We start from the raw sequence: 20,421 nt of genomic DNA on the forward strand, positions 1-20,421 counted from the left end.
ATTCAAACACATGTTGACATTGGAGAGTCTGTCGAAAACAACTTGCAAATCAGTAAGGTGATCAGGTGCTTCTGTAGATTTAACAACCATGTCGTCGATGTATGCTTCAATCGCCTTTCCAAGTAGGTCGAAAAATAGTGTTGACTAGCTTTTGATATGTGGCTCCAGCTTTTTGGACCGAAAGGCATTACCCGGTAAATAACAAGAAAATGCCTTGGTCGTAATGAATGCAAAGTGAACTCTTGGTCCTCAATGAATAAATGAATCGATGATAACCGGAATAAGCATCCAAAAGAGACAAACGCCGAACCCGGATGTTGCATCGACCATTTCGATATAATGAGGCAATGGATACTGATGAACCGGACAAGCCTTATTGAGATTTGTGAAATCGATACAAACACGTAATTTGTCGCTCTTTTTAGGCAATCATCGCGACCAACATTTGACATCCATGTTGGATAAGTCACAGCCTTATAAAGTTAATGGACAAGAGACGATCGATTTCGCCTTTCACTTTCATCTTTCTATCGGGGCCATCCTTCGGGGCTTTTGTCGAACCGGTTTTGCATTAGGATCAATGTCGAGTTTATGACAAGCCACCGGGCGGATTTATACCAGGCATTTGCTCTATTCGCCAAGCAAACACATGATTATTCTTCCACAATAACAAAATAAGCTCTTGTCTCTCCTCTTCGAAGTTCGGCTGAAATAAAAGTAGTTTCTTCCGGGGAGTTGGCCAATTTGAACTTCTAAAAGTGGATCGACCGTCGGGGTCCTTCAACATTTCTATTGGCAGAGTAAACCGAAGGTCCCGGATGTCTTTGAATTGTATTTTGACTGCGTTGAACTCGTAATAGTTCGTCCAACAACTTCGACTTTATAATCATCGAGAACATTGTCGCGGCAAATTAGAGATGCCGGTTGATCGTTGCGACCTTTACAAACTTTTTATTGAATGGGAACTTGATGGCTTGATGATATGTTGAGACGACGGCTTCCATATAATGAATCCAATCGCGACCAAGGATGACATTGTAAGGGGATTTATAATCCATCAATAGGAAATCAATATTGACTTCCTTCGCATATAAGAGTGACCGGAGAGACACCTTTCCAACGCGAATGAGTAGCGGTACCATCAAAACCAACGATAGCGATTTTCGGGGGACCAAGTTATCAATAAAAGGAATACCGCGATAACACCCGAAAATATGACGCTTAGTGAACTACCAAAGTTGTCGATCATTATATCGCCAGACGCCATACATACAACCGATATATACAGCTTATCACGACAAAGATCATAATGAGGAACATGCACACCCATTAGATCTTGGTCGCTGAAACATAATGGTTCATCTTCAATAGTCTCCGCGGCGAAAACCTTCCACCTAAATTGATCCCGTTAACTTCGCACAAATTAGGCATGATATTTGACTTTAGAATGACGAAAGCGGTTTTTCCGAGTATTGGATAATGAATCAATGATGGCATGTCCAACCTTAATGACATTGTGATCGCTGATAGTTAAAGCTTGAGTTGTTACTTTCTTCGCACATATTGATCAAGTTTCCCATTCTCGCACAAGTTTTTCAATTCTTCCCCGCAAAAGACCGACAATTCTCCGTCTCATGACCATAATCATTATGAAATTTGCACCATAACGATTTATCGCGAAGTTGTTTTAGTGTCGCCGCCGCTAGGGAAACGGGCGGAGTGAGCGGATTCTTATCCTTGATTTTGTCGTAAACTACCGCGATATTTGGTATTAAGCGGAGTTAATTCAAAATCGCGAAAAGGCTTTCCGGTCCCCGCTCATGGAGTCTTCTTTCTTATACGGAGGCTTCGACCGGGTTGTTGTTGATCAAAAGTCGGATTCTTCCGCTTATTTCACGATCATTGAAATCCTTTCCTTTATTATCTTTGTCACGAAAGTTCGAAAGTGTCGTGTCGCCCCTCAACATTGATAAATTGTTGAACTCGGCTGGTATAACGCGACGCCGGAAAATGGAATATCCCAACAAGAGAGTTGTATAACCCATCTTTATCAAACAAAATAGCTTTTTAAAAGCGTAAACCACCATTAGATCGGATTGTTCGAAATCTCAGTCACCGCAGTTGGGAAAACGAAGCGATAAAACTACGGAGAGTTTCATCACGCTTGTTGCTTGATGTTGAAAAGAACTCGGACTCCATTTGGACGCTTTTAGATTATGATGAAAACGTTTTGAAAACTTTTCGGTTAAGTCCTTGAACCGACGACGAAGCTGGAGGTAATTCGCTAAACCATACCAACGCTTCCCCTTTAATGTAGAAGGAAAAGTTTGCATTTTAAAAGCATCATCACCTCCCCGATAAAACCAGGTTTGTTTGTAAAATTAATCACATGAAGCATAGGGCAACCCTCGACATCATCATATTGATCAAACTCGTTTGTTTGAAGTCTTTGTTATGAGTAGCCCTTTGGACGGCGAGAGAAAATTTGTCCAAAATACCATCTTCAACCGCCAGATTTTCTAGTGTCGATTCAAAAGGATCGCCGGCCCGTAAGAGCTTTTTAATCATTTCTCCGACACGCCGAGGAGTCATCGATCCGTGATCTGTTGGATCGTAATCATAGTCAATGATGACGCCTATGGGGAGCGAAACAGAATGAGAAGAAAACGACGAAGATTCATCGCTTCGCGGTCGAGATGATTGTGGATGGTACGTTGGGCTTTCAATGCGATAATGTTCTAATGATAAGAACTGCGTTCTTTGAAGTGTTTCACCATATTGATGGTTCCGATCATGAGTGCGATCATTATTCGTTAAGCCACTCGAATTCCTGACTTTGCCGATAATTTGTAGGACCGTGGGTGCGGTCGGACGATTATTAGCGATTCCTTGCCTACCGAGAACGTGACCAAGTGGGTGGAGATTTCTACGGAGGTCGGGGAATTCGTCAGCCCATTACTCTTAACTCGTTGATGGTCGTTTGCGAATATTACGAATCTCATTCTCACCACTTAAACGATCCCACACACTATTATGTCGTTGGCGTGTGTGACGTTGTGGTGTGACGATACAACATCATCGGCAAGTGGAAGCGGAGCGTCGCTTAAGATGACGACCAGATTAATTATTCCGCTTTGCGGGCGACGCTTTAACTTTTGAAGAAGTGCTTCTCGAGACATATGACTTACATTATCCGATCGATATCGAGAATCGCCGAGGCAATAACCTCATTTGAATAATTTTGCGATTGGTGGAACGACAAGATTAGAAGGTATTATCTTTGTCGACGCCAAGTTGTCCTTGACCATCATGTTCGCGGATGATCGCCACTAATCACATCGGGACCTTGAGCTCTTCGAAAGTATGCATCATAACTTTCGCAGAACGTGATTGAGGGTGTAGTATAAGAACCGCAGACGACGCCAATTATGTTTCGACCAAATATGATCAAAACACCAAGTGTTGATGAAAAAGACGAAGAACGTGAAAAAGTAATTAGAAAAATGATGGTGATCGGGAATGATGAGATCAGACCCTTGCGGTTGCCGCACGCACCCAAATTATCGGTGGGATCAAGTCTCAAGAACGTAGTCTACAGTATGAAAAATAGTTTGATATTTATATAGGTAGAGTAGAGAGTCCTTCTAGATCAAGTATTCTTGTAGTTTGAGTAATTGTGATAGAATATAAATCTCAACTGATAATTATCTCTTTGATAATAAACGAATCGACATAAATCAACGATATATTCGGTGGCAAGCCATGTGGCTAAGGTTCACCTTATAACGTGAAAGTTAATCTGGCCTTATCACGTTGATCCACGATATTGCGACCCGCTTTAGCCTGCCGACAAACTAATAAAGTGGAGACTCCTACCAATGGACGTTTGCCACGTAGGTGGGGGTCGAAACAAAAAGGAATAAAGAATAAGGATTTTGAAGACAAAGGGGGAATGGTCCATCACGTAGTATATGTGAGTGTCCATGGATATTATGCATGTCTCTAGAACTTCTCTTTCAACAGTGCATATACTGTGATTCTGAATTTATGGTGCCTATCTTAGTTTTTTTTTTTTTTTTTTTTTTTGGCTAAGTGGGTAAGTTGTATTGATAATGTAAATATACGAAGCATAGTACAAAATATTCCGATATATCGTGATATTTGGGGATATCTATCCATATTTCAGAAAAAGATATTTAAATATCACGATATGTTTAGAGATATATACGATTGCAAATATCAGTTATATTTCGATAATATTTGCGATATTTGTGATATTTTGTGATATTTGGCGATATTTTGTATATATAACAATTTTATTTAATATTTACCATTATATTTCAAATAAATATAAATAATATATCATGATATATCAAGAAATATCCACAATATTTACGATATTTGTCAATATTTTGGATATATCCATGATATTTGCATGTGAAACAATGTCAAATATCTCCAAAGAGAGGGATATATCCACGATACATATCCAGAAATTGAATATCGATAAATACCCATATCCTGATATTTTGTACTATGATACGAAGTACAGTTACATATCGAGTTAGTAATGGGATGAATTGCGATCATCCAAATTTAGTCCAATTCACATAGTTTCGGGCTTTCGGCATCCAAATTGTCAATTTTAACTTGTGGTTTGTATCGGGAATTTGGGATCACGGAAGAAAGTTCGGCATTCAAAGGTTCTCACACACTAGGGGCTGGTCTCCGCGCTCGCAAGAAACTCGGTAGTCAGCTCGGCTTGAGCTCACTCATTTAATAATATGAGTCAATTCTTAACACATCATAAAGCCAGCTTTGAGCAGTTGAGCTCCAAGTCAAAGTAGCTCAAACTACTCGTATTAGTGTGGCAGACGCCCATTGGATCAATGTAGAGAATCTTCCACTTGAGATAGTTTCCTACTGTGACTCTCCTACTGAGAGTTAGTTTCTTAATAAGAAATTCTCTCTATCATATTCTACTTACACAAGATCTAAAGGATTAATTCTGCGGCAGATTAATTTCCTTTTTAGATTAAAAACTTTTCTTGGCCAGATTGATTTGAAATCCCAATGGCAATAAAAAGATTTTTAGAATCCAATGGTTGAATTCAAACATATGACACAAGGCAGCTATTCCGATATGTTTTCTTATATGTTTGATATAATACTATAAAACTCATCCCTCTCAAATCTCTACGTTTGATCAAATATAAAAAATATCAGGAGATATGACCCAATATTTTTTTAGTTTATCTAAAGGTAAAGGGTTTCAAAAACCTTGAAGGTGCTCTGTTTCTAATTTTGCATACCAAGGTTTCATTTCATATTCCCTGATAGTGTGTGGCAAATACTTTATTTAACAACTTATTGCTTTCTGTTATTGTTAGTTACAGAATATCTTTTGTGTTTGTTATTAGTAGTGTAGAGATGATGAGCGAAACGGAAATAATCGAAAACCACAAAAATGTCATTCCAATGGGACTACTATCATTCTAATAGAGCTACTAAAAGAGTCTTAAATTTAGGAGTCAAAAACCCAACCAAAATTAAGACCTTCGCTAGCCGGGCTGTTATAATAAATTCGAGAGACGGATGACATAGTTTATGGTGTGTTAAATTTCGATAGATCGCAAAAACTATGTCGTTCGTCTAAAAAAAATTCAATTTAAATTACAAAATAATGGACAGACGGCAGAAACTATGCAATTGGATTGATTTTTTGATTTTGGGGTGCCAAATTTGGCTAGACAAACTAAAAAGCCTATGTGGCACCTTTTAGCAGCCCAATTTAGCAGTTCTCTATTAGACTTGCTCTATCCATCTATACAAGAAAAGCATATTGAATTAAGGTGGAAAAATCACAAAGTTATGGTAAAGCTGCTTTCATTGTTCTTCAGCTATCTCGGCCGCCCCTACTATATATTCCTTGGACTGGTTTGCTAGAACTTCAAGTTGTCGCCTGTCGGTCTAACTTGCTTCCGTGATCTGGTCTATGAAGAAATCAAGGTACAAGTTAAAGATGTTATATTCCATTTGATTGAACAAGATCGAGAGGGTAAGCAGATCGATCGTGATTTGTTGAAGAATGTGTCTTTTTTGTTGAAATTGGAATGGGACAAATGAACTGTTATGAAGATGGCCATGCTTGATAACACTCTTGCTTATTACTCTAGGAAGGCTTCTAAGTGGATTGAAGAATACTTTTTGAAGGCCGAGGAGTGTTAGAAAGACTTGGCAAATTATGACGGCTTGGAATTCTTGGATACATTCCACAAAATCATTATCGGTATTTCTATAGATTTGACTGACCAAACAATTTTCTTTGGTTCACAGCTTACAATTGTTCCAAACAGAGCATATGGGGTAAATAGTGAAAATTAAGCAACTTCAGAATTTCAGATTAAAATACATCTTTTTAAACTTAACAGGCATGGTACATTTCCCTTCCAAATCCTACCTATATTAACTAGCAAGATGCACGTGCTATGCACGCGATATTAAACAAAACTTGCCGAAAAGTGTAAACATAATTTGGGTGAGCACGCTTACAATTGACATTATGTCTGAGCAGACACACTGGCAACCGTTTAAATTTTGAATTGAATGGAACTCCATTCCTGTTTGATTTCCAGACATACCTAAGCAATAAACTTTTAAGTATAGCTCAAAATAACATGTACTTTGAGCCTCTCATCCTAGCAAGTGCACGATGCAAACGACAAAGATAAAATATTAGTGCATCAAAAACATCTATGTAACGGTGTTCACTGAAATCAGTATCCAACCGTTACATGATGTTTTTGATACTGATTTCAGTGAACACCGTTACATCTATGTCCTCGATCAAAAACATGTACTTAGGTAAATTGGGCATGCTCGATGAGCATGAACTGGAGAAGTGGTCTTGAGTAATTGCTTCTATTTAATCGAGGACATTGGCTCTGGTATTTCGCAATGTCGGTTGGCATGATGACATGTGCTGTAGAACGTAGACAATGAAAATTTTGAATATTTAAACAAAAAAATTGACTTGTGTATCTCAAATACATGGCAGCAAATTAAAGAAAATGGTGATATACATGATAAGAGAAAAAAGGGCTGAGCTATGATGTCAGAAGAGAAAGGATGAAGCCTTGTGAACTGCATACCGCTTCAAGCTAGCAAATGCTCCGAGCAAGTAATATGACACTTGGATGTTGGAATAGTGTTCTGTAGTAGAAGCACAAACTTATATATCTAACCATCACAATCCAATATGTTCAATATTTTACTTGCCAAAACAACGACACCGATCCTTGATAGAAGAAGCACTAAGAGTCATGCAACTGAAATACGAATTGTTGTTTTTGTTCTGTATGCAATCATTTGGCAGTTCAACCATACAACTGGATTGGGCCATTTTTCCAGAGTGGTCCAAACTTGTATAGGCAGTGCTTTCAAGTTCCAGAATACAAAAATGCATCTATAGTCTTCTAGCTGCAAAATAGTCAATCCTTCTTATCCAACAAAGTAATGGGCGAGTTTCTAAATACAGAATAATTTCAATTGCTCCCACATGCTAGAGTAACTTCTTCCTAACATATTTTTATGGATGTTACCAGAAAACTGTTATGTAGATTTGCTTAGATATTGTAAAAACTTCCACACCATCTTGGGTTCTGCGAAACATCTAATAGAAATCGGACTACTGCTAGCATCAAGATATTATATTGCATCATAGCCACATTCAAAACATTTATGTCTAGGCTGGTCACATGCAAAATATTATACTCGTCCGTCGAAATGGATACAATTTTTACTATCCATAAGCTTTTTCTCCTACTCATTTACTAAGACAGACTTGGTCTCCAAAAGAAACCTAATCATCAGAGAAAAAAAAAACTATTTATGAACAAATATAGAGAAGAAACCCCGTAATTGGAGTTGGGTCATCACATACCAATTTTGAGTTTTCAGAAGAAATTTGGATTTAAAAGCACAATTTAGTATCCAAGAGTTAGTTCGACAGATGAGAAAAAAATAAGAGCAAACATATCTTTATGTCAAGTAACATCCGATAGTGGTAATACTTATTTACTTGGAAACATTTTCCCATCATTCTATTATATAGTAGTTAGGAAGTTATAGAAAACTGTCAAGCTGACCTTATGGGCACTTTCAAGTGCTTGGCCACCTTTGATCAATACACCTTGAGAAGCACCAACTCCATTATCAACCATAACTGCGGTGGTAGTTGCCAGGCCCAGTGCACATGGGTAGGCTATGGCCATAACAGATATTCCAAACTGAAGAGCCAGCTGAAAGCTATCCATTGAAGGAGGTATCCAAGATTTGGGGTACCAACTAAGTTTACCGCCCATATACCAAAGCAGCCAAGTGGGACAATGAAAGCGAATGACCTGCAAAAGTATAAGATATCATAAGATTCTAAATGGAGCTACACCGATTCAAAACAGATAGCATACAAAATTATTCCTACGGTCTAACTAAACTCAAGAGGTCTATGAAAATTATTCAACTTCACAATAAAGAGTATTGATCCAATCCCCAAATGGTCCAACACTTGAGGAACACTGAATTGTAATGTTGTCTACAATAAGTTGTTAAAGAAAAAAAAATGGTCTCATATCCTTTTAGTCTTTCCATTTCTTCAAATGTATAAAAAAAGAATTGGCTAAATTTATCCAAGAACAAATTTCTCGAACTTTGAAAAAAAAAAGGAAAAAGAAAAAGAGAAGTCTCCAACAAACTGAAAGGGAAGAAGAAAATGGCAAAAGTAAATACTAACCAGAGGCACAAAATACTTGGAAATACGGTGAGCAAATTTCTGAACTGGAGCTTTGGCCATCTGTGCTGATTCCACAAATTCCACAAGTCGAACAATCTGTGACAGGACACTTTCAGACCCAACTCGTGTTGCTTGAACATGTAATACACCATTCTCATTCAAAGTTCCTCCAATCACTACATCACCCTTTTTCTTTGCCACGGGTCGGGCTTCTCTTGTTATCATACTCTCATTGACATGAACTTTGTCCCCATGTAACAATTCCATCTGAAGCTACCTTTGTACCAGGAAGTTCCTTAATTAAATCATTCTTTTGTATTAATCGACTATCAACTTCTTTTTCATTTGTCACATTTCCCTCAGTGTCAAGAGTTAACAACATAGCTGTTTCAGGTGCCAATTTCATAAGCTTTGCAATGGCCTCCGACGTCTTTTCCTTGGCTAACACTTCCAAGTAAAGGACACTTGTGAGAGTCGAAGGTGTGAAGAGTTGTACTAATCTTTCGAAGGTCAAATAGCTTGACAGTTTTATCAGTAGATCCTGTAGCGACAACCCACTCAATAAAGGGATAGATTAAATGCTAGACAATTCACCTAATAAAATTTTACAGTTAAAGTACGCTGTGTATACAAGTTGCATCAATCTTTACATAAAATAGAAAGAAATAAAGAAACAAAAAACAGTAAGCAAGTACATATTTTTGCATATAAGCTACATGAGATAATCATTATGCTTAGGGTTGCAGCATTCTACAAGGAACTTTACCTCATTTAGTAAGTCCGCAAATGCGTCTTCATCCATCTTTCATTAGTATTACATCTGAAAATTAATAAGAAAAAATAACAAATTGATAAATGTATAGTTGGAGCGGTATATGTTATTGGAGTAAGACTCCTAAAAGTTGGCGCTACGTTCAAAAAAGGATCAGCTCCCAGCTGTTGAGTTGATGTCAGAGACTCTGACATCCCTAGTAAGGCATTTCAGATAATAAGGTAGACCTATATAGGAAATCACAGCCCAACACAAAGATCAGTGTCTAAAACCACATTGTCCCAATTCCAGACCACCCAACTGCAGAGCTTTTGAAACTGGATGGGAAACCCCTTGCAGCTTTCCCACTTGTCACTTCTCTATGAATCACATATGTGAATCTCTTAAGTCACCTTTTTTTAACAATGGAATCCATATCCCTAAATATAACAGTAACAAAGCCTTTCAAATGGTGTCACATTCTTTTATATATTCACCACCAATGACTATTCGTATACACCGACTTCTCAAAGAAATATTCAAAGAAATGTTATTCAAATAGCAAAAAGGAATTAAAACCAAAATGAGAAGTTTCTGGTCGTAGTACTGAATAGACTGAGTAGAAGTATGCAGCATTGGTTCCTAAGGCAATAAAAACATCCATATTTGCAGACCGAATTCATCAACACGCATACCTTACATACATAGATTGGATGCACTTATTTGCAAGACATTTAAAAAAAAAAAAAGAATAGAGTAACGAAGAAAAAGCTTATTGGGAGACTGGGTGGAGAGATGGCTTGGAACAACAGCCTTAACCGATTAAATTAAAAATAATAGACAATAATCAGTTACGATGTCAGTCACTCTAGCAAAAACAATAATAAACTTCGTTAATGATTATGAAAGGCAAATGGAATTATGATTCATCAATCTGAGCTTTTTAGCCAAAACCTCGCCTCTAAGGGAAGTGGCATGTGTAATGTGTACTGAATAAATACAAGAGACTTCCAATTATATGATTGTTTTGTCTTTTCTTACTATTTTTCTCTTCCTAATATTTTTTTTTGGATTAATAACTGCACTAATACGTCGAAGTTCACCTCACTAAAATAAAAAGATTCAATCTCCAAAGGCCTCTCCCCGGAAATAATCAGTATATAATATATGTCTTTTTCGTGTAAGTTTAGTAGTGAAGAAAAAAGAAACACATGAACCCCACACACAAGTTGCTCTTCTTTTCCCTAATGATGGAAGTAAACCACGCCTCCTTTGTCTTTTACATGACAAACCAAAAAGTTTAGGTAAAATAAACCAAGATGTTTAAGTAAAATTTCAAAGCTAAATAGCATCATGGCATGAACTTCAACTATCATCATTATGCAAAAGGCAATTATTACTGAGCAAAAAAAAGGCAATTATTAGTTTTTTTTAAACACAAAAGAGCAAAACAACTTACAATATTTGCATCACGAGGATCAAAAGATTTGTCAACCACTAATCAGTAAAAAACGGTTGGTTCGCGAATGTTTCAACTATGAATTTTGGAAACCGTATCTTATGATGTTCGATCAAAGTCAATATCTGTAAAATTACATAAACATAAATAGTTCAACCGAAGTCAATAAAATACACTACCTTTTCTTAGCCTTGAGATTGGGTACACCAATCTTTGAACGGTCCGATAAATAACTGTACACATGTCCGGATAGTAGAGATATAAAAACATTAGGTTTCAATTAACGAAAATTCTCTTTCACAATTTATCAACATTCTAATATCATAATTAAATCGTGATTGTTAAGTATAATATAATCTTGCTTATGTTGTGTAAATATACACTCACCTTGGTTGTTCATTCTTGAGGAACCTAATCAACACCTAATTTTTCCCCCGCTATAGCCTACAAACCATCATCGCGATCTCTACTTGGAGTAGAATGAAGAAAAGTTATGAGCTGCCATAACTCGGTTAAATGTCCAAGGCATGGTGTTCTTAGAAGCATTGAACATGTTATACATAATCTGTTTGAATTAATAGAATACGCGAACTCATGTCCCCAAGTTACATCTTATGAGGAGTACAAACCATTCCTACATATGCACATGCAATGGGAAGCATTCCAAATGTTATTATAATGGTTTATGCTCGTACATTTGACTAATCTTAAACAGGGGAATACTTATTTTTCATTTTAAAAATGTTGAATAACTTTTGTAATTTAATAATAATAAAACCAACCACAGACATGCCCAATGTAGTTAGTTCATATAAGAAATGAAGTGCACATGTCTTGGCAGAACTTGGTGGACTTTCCTGTATCTAAGATAGCTTCCACTTACAGGAAATAATTAGATACCATTTGAGCATAAAACTCTAATGTAGATTATATAAATACATACCCTATTATACACAATTTACATGGAAATAATACATGAATATCTATAGAAAATGAAGGTGACATACTTTGTATACTGCAACTTGCTACAGATGGAGCTTGTAATACTGCTGCTAAGACCAGTTTTAATGTCGTCATCACTATGAATGTCTTCATTGCCATTGCGTATAATAAGGTCAACCTCATTGTTTAATTCCAATCCATGATCCACGCTGAAAGATATAGCAGAAGTTCCTTTAAGGGACAAATATAAACTAATAAATATAGCATAAAAATGGCAAAGTAAAATAAGAGCAGATTTCTCTATACAAAATATAGTTTAAATAATTATTTTCATTAAAAGTGAAAACAAAAAGCTGAAAATAATGTCATCAAACCACACTATCAACAATCTAACAGGGCCAAGCACGCCCTACTTTTTTTTTTGCTCATGAAGTTTCCATGTGATCGAAATTCAGAGTGTTTGATGAGCAACAGAGATGAAAATCTATCTTCTTGGCATCCCACACGATCAAGGGTGTAAACAAATGCTTGTTGAAGAGCCTCCAAATACCTTTTCAACAAAGAAGACAATACCTTAAAGAGCCAGCCAACACGGTAAAAACACATGCGACTCTAAAGTTCGTAAGCAATTGACGGCAATCAAGAATATAGGCCTACCTGAATTGTCTTGACCGTAGGCTTTTGATGGGCTCCTTCCTCGGCGACCACGCTAGAAACCACCACGCATAATGTGAAATTGGAAGTTGAAAGAACCGGAAGTTGAAATTGGAAGTTGAAAGAACCTCAAGTCCTTCTTTAGTTCCTCGTTCGATCTAACCAAGATGGAAAGAGTTCATGAAGAAAGGAGGGAAGTTGAAAGAACTTCGCGATTAATTGGAAATTAAGTGGGTATTAATGGCAAGGCAACACCGCGTTACATATGTCGTCAATATAGGCGGGATTTGGTTTTGCTCAATTGACATAAAACTCCTTTGTCCATTGTGTTGTAATTCAAGGGTATAAATAGAAATAAAAATTAAATGACGAAATAGTCCTTTTAAAGACATTGAATAATATTTTTTGTATTTAATCGTGGGTATTAGGTGGTAGAAAAAGGCTGGTCTAATTTAAAAGGCCAGGGTTAATTATGGTGTATTCCAAATGTTATTATTGTGATAAGACACTTTGAAAGTGGTGCTGCCGAGAGCGTGATAGCGGTACCGCATTCCTGTTATTAATGATGTTGGACCGTCGCCCGGCATTAATAACAGAATGCCAACCGCTATCACGCTTCTTCGACCACTTTCAAAGTGTCTTATCACAATAATATCAGAATATCCTTCCACCGTTCTTATAGTATCTGCATGTCAAGTGCTCAAATAAGAATAAATCACAATACAATCTACAACATTGTCGACAAAATGGGAAACAAATAGTAGTACCCTCAAGCGTCTCTCCTTTGCTGCAGATGAAAACTCGCGTGCATTCTCTGTGGTCAAAACTTCCCCACCCAAGTGTTTCATAGCAGACTCAAAAGAAAGCCTAGTCCTCGTCGAGGGCTCATAGAATAGAGTGGCCATGAGGTATCCCTTCAAGATTTGGCTTCCTGGTGAGTTTTTCTCAATATCTTCCATCCGACGGCTTTTAAATATAGCATTTAGTATATCCCTATCAAATTGTTGAGCATCTAAGATATCTTGAAGCTGAAATTTGTCTCCTGCCGAAAATGAAAATGCCTTATCAGTATTTAAGACCTTTTTAGTTTCTAACGCATGGCATTGGGTTCTTGAAAGAAGTAGCTTCTCGGATGTGAGAGTTGAGAAAGAGGACATGGAAACTTGGCTACATCTTCCTGGTTTTGGAACAGTCAAACCTGCCCTGCTGCATAGGGTAGAATTGGAAATCGAATTCCCTCCATCATGTCTCTTTTCAGCTGTCTCCTCCTCCAATCCCGCAGCTACTCGATTCTATCAATCACTACTCTCACCACCACCACCTCCACTGATTCCACCATAGTTCTTGATGTCCTCTTATCCAAAAATAAAAACTACCCCTTGTACCGAGACCTGCGCCCTCCTCATGCATTCCTGCACAGGGTTTTCAAAGTGCACCAGATTTGCAGCATTCCCTACCTTTGAAGTTTGAATTTCTAATAAGTTTTTCTACATTCACCAACACTACCAGTCACGAATCAAATGCCTTAAAGGTGAGAAGCATTTTCCAATCCTCAACTCTGAATGACAATTGTTTTCAATGACAAATATAAATTAATATATTCCGTTCTTTCAAAACAAATGTTTACATATGGCTCCCTCGTAATGTGGCTATGAGTCTGTATGCCATTGTAGAAACAGTTGAAAACTTGAAACTATAGCAGCCGTGACCCTCACTGTTTTTGGTAGTCACTTTCCCCTTTCTCTTGCTCATGTGTGTTGTTTTGCTTTGAGTTTGAGGTATCTATTTTGAAAATGGAGTTTGGTCTATCACCATGGCTAAAGAAGAGTCTAATCTTTAATGTGGAATAAGTAGAGATTGAGAGGAAAGGGAAAGGGAAAAGGAAAAGGAAAGGATTGGTATATTAATGGTAATTAAAGTCTCTATTAAATAACTAATAAATATAGGCGTACAATTCATATATTGCGTGTATTTAGTTTTCAACCTGAATTTACACAAAACTCCTTTGTGAGTGTGTTATAACTTAAGGGTATAAATGGAAATAAAAACTAAAATGACGGAGTAGCCCTTTTTAAAGGTATTGAATAATTTATTTTTATATATAATCAAGGGTATTTAGTGGTAGAAAAAAGGCTGGTCCAATTTAAAGTTATAGGTTAATTATAGTATACTCTACTAATTGGGCACGCTCGATGAGCGTGAATTGGACCTTCAGCTGTTTATATGCACTAAGCTAATCATTAACGAAAATAACAGTACTAAGAAAATTAAAAAAAAATCAAAATAAAATAAATAGTCTTAAATCTCAGCAATGAGAACTGCAAAGTGGAACATCATAGAATATAATTTTCACATAATTAGAAGTTGGAAAAAACTTGTGACCAAAAGTAATGGATATATTGAAACAACCAAAGCAATGAAAACTTCCACCCTATCCTTTTGAAGGCATCCCTTCATTTCAAGAGTCGACTAAAAAAATAATACAAATGGCTCTCAAAAAATCTTGAGTATAGTAGCAAGATACAACATCATGTAAAGGGAAGTCTAGAATCATATATATTCAGAGAACAAAACAAATAAAATTCAACGTTACCAAACTGAAACAATAGGATTTGACTCCTATAGTTAAACAAAGTAATTATTTTGTCATCCTCTAACCTTATTTTGAAGTATATCAAACCTATTGAAACATGCACTTCTCTATAATAAACACCGTGACAAAACATTCAAAGATTCGGCTCTCCCAATCATTTCTTTCCAACCGGCTCCAAAGTCATGTCGTGAGGAGGCGGAGCTATTGACACGCCTAATGAATTGTGAGTATTTCTTTTTTCTTTAGAATTCAGCTCAGCAAAAGTCAAATAAAGAGAGCACTATCAAATTTCAGCAAAAAAACTATATAATGCGTCCAAAAAAAGAGAAATGCAAATTACAAACAAAAGGTATACAAACATAAGTTGCAAAAATTACAAACCAAAGTAGAAGAGGTTGGAACACAAACAGAAGTTGCAAAAACTACAAACGAAAATAGATGGAGGCTGGTACTATATAATTCTTTTCAGGACATACATCACGGTTCATGTAGGTACTAAGCTTTTATTGAAGAGAGGCCCAACATACATGCTATATGCCATATGTGCACTTGTCATAGAGATAATCTCAGTAGTGATCCTGTTAACACTTAGAAAAAAAATTATTCAGATTATATGTTACTTATATATGGACATTGTGTACCTTAAAAAAGACGTAGCGAACACCAAAAAGTGGAATCTGAAAAATTGGCATGAGGAAAGCACGAACTTCACAGTCGTTGACAATTGAAGTAGATAGAATAATAGAACAACACATAATTGCTTGCCAAGTTTATGATCTTCATCTTTGATGAGTCAAAAGTGCTTAATAGGGATTATTGCAATCCCGAAATTGAAGTTGCAAAAGATGCAAGAAAAGAACATATAGTATATGGGAAATTGCAAAATAAATTATTGGAATCAGAGAAGATGACCACAGTAAGGGAACTTACAATGAGGAGAGATATGACTTATGGAGAATCTGTATTTGAGTGACTTATAATAAAAATATAATCATATCAATAGCAAATATAAATCAATAAAAGAAAAAAAAGTTTAATAACTTTATTCAATGCAAATTAAATAATCAAATCAATCACCTATAACCACAAAACACATATTCACGTACACATGCAAGGTGATACAGGAGAGTGTTAAGTATTGAGCACTACGAAATGAAAAGATTTTAAGTGCATGTAGAACAACGTCAATAGCTAATGAAACCAATAACCCCCTACACAATTTACAAAATCAAGACCCAAATGAGAAAGGTGATTGAGGAGAGTAATAAATATATATGAAAAAAACAGCTCCAAATAAATAACAGGAAAAGGAAGAAGAATTAGAAGAAAATTACACACCTTAGGGTCCGAAAATTGGGGTTGAAAAGTAGCAAGTATCGACACCAATATTGAAAAGCTGAGTTGAATGGAGGTGCCGTCAGAGCTTAGGCAGACTTTGACGAAGGAGGGAGTAATATTGAGGAGGAACAGTAGGAAATTCTAAGAGGGGGTTATTATTTTGAGAAAATCTAGTGTGCGTAGGAGAGAGAGAGAGAGAGTGGAGTAGATAATCTGGGACACTCCTATCAGCAAATGGTACAGGGGTATTGCCCCACAAAGTCTTGAAAACAGTCGGTGATTCTAAGAGGGACTTATTACTTAAGGAGTACAAAAATGTAACTTTACATGAAATAGGCGAGGGTAAAACTGGAAGAGGATAACAAATGTGCATGTGAAGGCAAAACTGGAAGGAAAAAACGACATATGAATTCTCCTGTAACTGGGGGCGCGTTTTCTAAAGAAGAGAGATGCATATCCTACGACAATCTATACGTGCCAGGACAATTCTAGTGGACTGTAATTCTCCACCTTTTCCTTGACATAATACCAAACTACCAATATTGCAATTTCATTACAACAATCATTTACTTTTTTGCATACCTATAGCAGAAAATTCTGAATTGAAGAAGCACATCTAGCCAAAGTGCATCTAACCTATCGGGGATTAAATGAATTTAAGGGTTAGAGTTTAGGGAAAGAATTTAGTGAATTTTGTATACATTTAACCACATATATACACAAAAAGTCTTCGTATACAATATAAGCGAGATAATTAGTGGATTAGCAAATGAGTAAAACAAACACGTAGCATTCTTATATGTACAATGTGTGTACATTAAACAGTGTGCATGATAGTAGCATGACAAAACACAAAAAACACTATGGTAGACTGGAAGCAGTAGTACAAATGTGATTAAACCAATGGGTAACTAAGTTGCCAAAAGGAAACAATAACATGATATGGACTGGTGAACATATGCACAACCATTACCAAATGTCTTGGTAGACTTCGTAAACAAAGTACACAACAGTAAAAGGATAGATACAATGGTTTATAATGTATGACTGAACCCCATTCATTAGATTTTATTAGAAGTATTTACAGTACCATCAACCAAAAAGAGCTGAAAAAATATCAAATAACTACAGATGACAAAATTGCACGAAGAAAACAATAGCATGGTTACCTTGGTTATTGTTGTAAACCTACATTTACATTCGAGAAAAAAAAATTGTGTATTAAAATGTATAACTAAAAAATATTAAAAACCCTAAAAAATAAAATAATATAATGATAGAATATCAATGTATTAATGGGGTTAAGTTCATACTGCTTAATTATAAGACTACAACATTCACAAACACCAACCATTCAAGTGAAGGACTCATAGTAAAATACTCACTCCAAGCAAAGAACTACATGTTATATTCCCAAAATGTTATATCCCAAAAGACCATTCTTACTTCCTGGTAATCCTACTATATATAAGATTTTTCTTGCACACAAAACCGTAAAAAAAAAAGGAAATCAAACATGCGCTGCAAATTTGGTGCTGGATTATTTCCTCAATTTGAAAATGGATATGATAGAAAGAAAATTCTTACTACAAAATGTATCTACATGTACACAATCATAATCACAACCATTTTGACTTGCGTGCAAAATAGTCCTTCAAATGACCTATAACATGTATAAATGATTTCAGATTAGAAAGTTAATAGTTCCTTAGAAATTGAAGGTTCATCAAAATTGCAAAATTCAATGAAAATAGACAGACACAAACATTAGACTTGTTAGGAAGAGGGCCTTCCAATTTCAACTGAGGCATTAGATCTCAGGGGAGATGCGAACATAAAACACATAGTATATATTAACTTAGAGACTTTAATGCCTGACCGAGTATTTCAGAACCTGATGGCTTGGGAAGATCATTTCCTTTACAGTGGCACCATTTTTGTATATCTTGAATATTGGAACAATTCTCACGTGCTCAACATTGGCTACGCTTTGTGCTCACCTCAATATCCACCTTCAGCAAATACCATAAAAAGATATCAAGATATTGAAGTAAAAGGTTAAAGTATAACACCATCATACATATTTTCATTGTGGGATGCTTACCTTGACAAAATCCACAGAAGGATATCGGGCGCAAAGTGTGTTCATGAAGTACAACTCTGGAAGACATTTGGTACAACCTTATTGACGCATCTCAGACTCACTCTGTCTATCTCAAACCATTCGCCTACATTCAATTCCTTCAAAACCCATATTGTCATCCAAGGCTCTGTAACTCAATTAATCGAAATAGACACATCCAACTCCAACAAATGCAACCTAACCTCATACCCACCAACAAATTGCATAAAACCAATTATAAACAATTGCACTGCTAGTTAACCAAGATGCATGGTTATATATCATGGAAAAATCAATGTGGAAATTACCTGAAATCAAGAATTAAATATGAACCTCCAATCCTCCGTTATCATAGAATTCCATGTGAATTTTGTTCTACAGTTCAAACTCACGAAACCCAAAACTCTTCAAGTGACTCTTCTCCAGCAGGCCTATTTTCTCATTAACCTATTTAGACTCCCATCAAGAAATGTGGCCAAGCACGCCCTACTTTTTTTTTTGCTCATGAAGTTTCCATTTCTGAAATTCAGAGTGTTTGATGAGCAGCAGAGATGAAAATCTATCTTCTTGGCATCCCACACGATCAAGGGTGTAAACAAATGCTTGTTGAAGAGCCTCCAAATACCTTTTCAACAAAGAAGACAATACCTTAAAGGATAAAGAGCTTATTTTGAAAGTGATAATGATGCCAAGAACCTTCAATGAAAGATCTACAGTCAACCGATCGAAAATAGAGTTTCAAGTTGCACTTATGAGACAGAGATAACCTTCCAGTTGATATACCTTCAATGATGACAGAGATAACCTTCAAAGAGTAACTGACAAACAGTTAAAGTCATCCTAACTGGCTCATTCATGAATCATGACAATGCATTATGGCTCCCTACAACATACGAGTTTTAGTGGGATTGGGAAACTACTCCCCACCAAAATTAGCTGATTCTTACAAAGAAATCAACAACACAGCAGAATCAACTTATTTAAAACCAGATTTATCAATACCTAATTCTAATTACAAATTTTCATTCAATAACCTATTATATACAGATTCTACTATGTTGTTGATTTCACTTTTCATCCCATCAGTTGATCTAATCACTCCCCACAACGCATCAGATATTTGGCCCGACACTGTGTTTCTGTAAATAACATCACAGAATGGTTAAATCCTAAACATCATTATGTCCAATCATATAAGAGAAACATGAAGTCCTACAACAAACAACTGGCTTAGCAAACACCAAGAACTTATTATGTACTTACGGATGTAGTAAATACCGAGAAAACAAAGGCTATATGCCTATATTCCCATTGTGAGCCTACCCAATCTCTTAAGTGAATGGCATCGAAAGTTGTCTAGGTTTCAAATTCTCAGCTCTTTCACGATTAAGTGCTGCCAATTGCCTCACTTTCAAGACAATATTATTCCGTGGTTAAATAAAATACATAACATCAACCAACTTTACCAATGTAACGAAATTCCATCACATAAAATTAATAATAATTGAATTAAACCATAAGAAAGGGGTGGGGTAAAGAAGATACGTTTTCTTTGAGCTTTTGAATGATTTTGAGACGTGGTTTATCGAAATCCCCGTCATCTTTAAGTTTTGCAAGAAACTCCTCCGCGCTTATTCTTACCTCACCACCACTGCTGTCCATTCTTTACTGACTGACTTCTCCCCTTCAGACTTCAACTTTTTAAACTATAAGAGCTCAAGCCCAAATACGATGTGGAAAAAAAATCTTACTGCTCTGGTTATTGCTTCGA

General features: G+C 36.3%; 1 long non-coding RNA gene across 1 annotated transcript; it reads right to left on the reverse strand.

The window, feature by feature from the left end:
• Positions 1-15,477: 15,477 nt before the first annotated feature.
• On the reverse strand, positions 15,478-19,911 carry LOC147519984 (uncharacterized). The gene is made up of 3 exons (XR_015212397.1): positions 18,959-19,911; positions 18,633-18,848; positions 15,478-18,540 (listed from the first exon to the last, which is right to left on the reverse strand). It is a non-coding gene; the product is annotated as an uncharacterized LOC147519984 (long non-coding RNA).
• Between the last annotated feature and the right edge of the window lie 510 nt (positions 19,912-20,421).

Source organism: Coptis chinensis, chromosome 2 (genome assembly GCF_015680905.1).
Source record: "Coptis chinensis isolate HL-2020 chromosome 2, ASM1568090v1, whole genome shotgun sequence".
NCBI lineage: Eukaryota > Viridiplantae > Streptophyta > Magnoliopsida > Ranunculales > Ranunculaceae > Coptis > Coptis chinensis.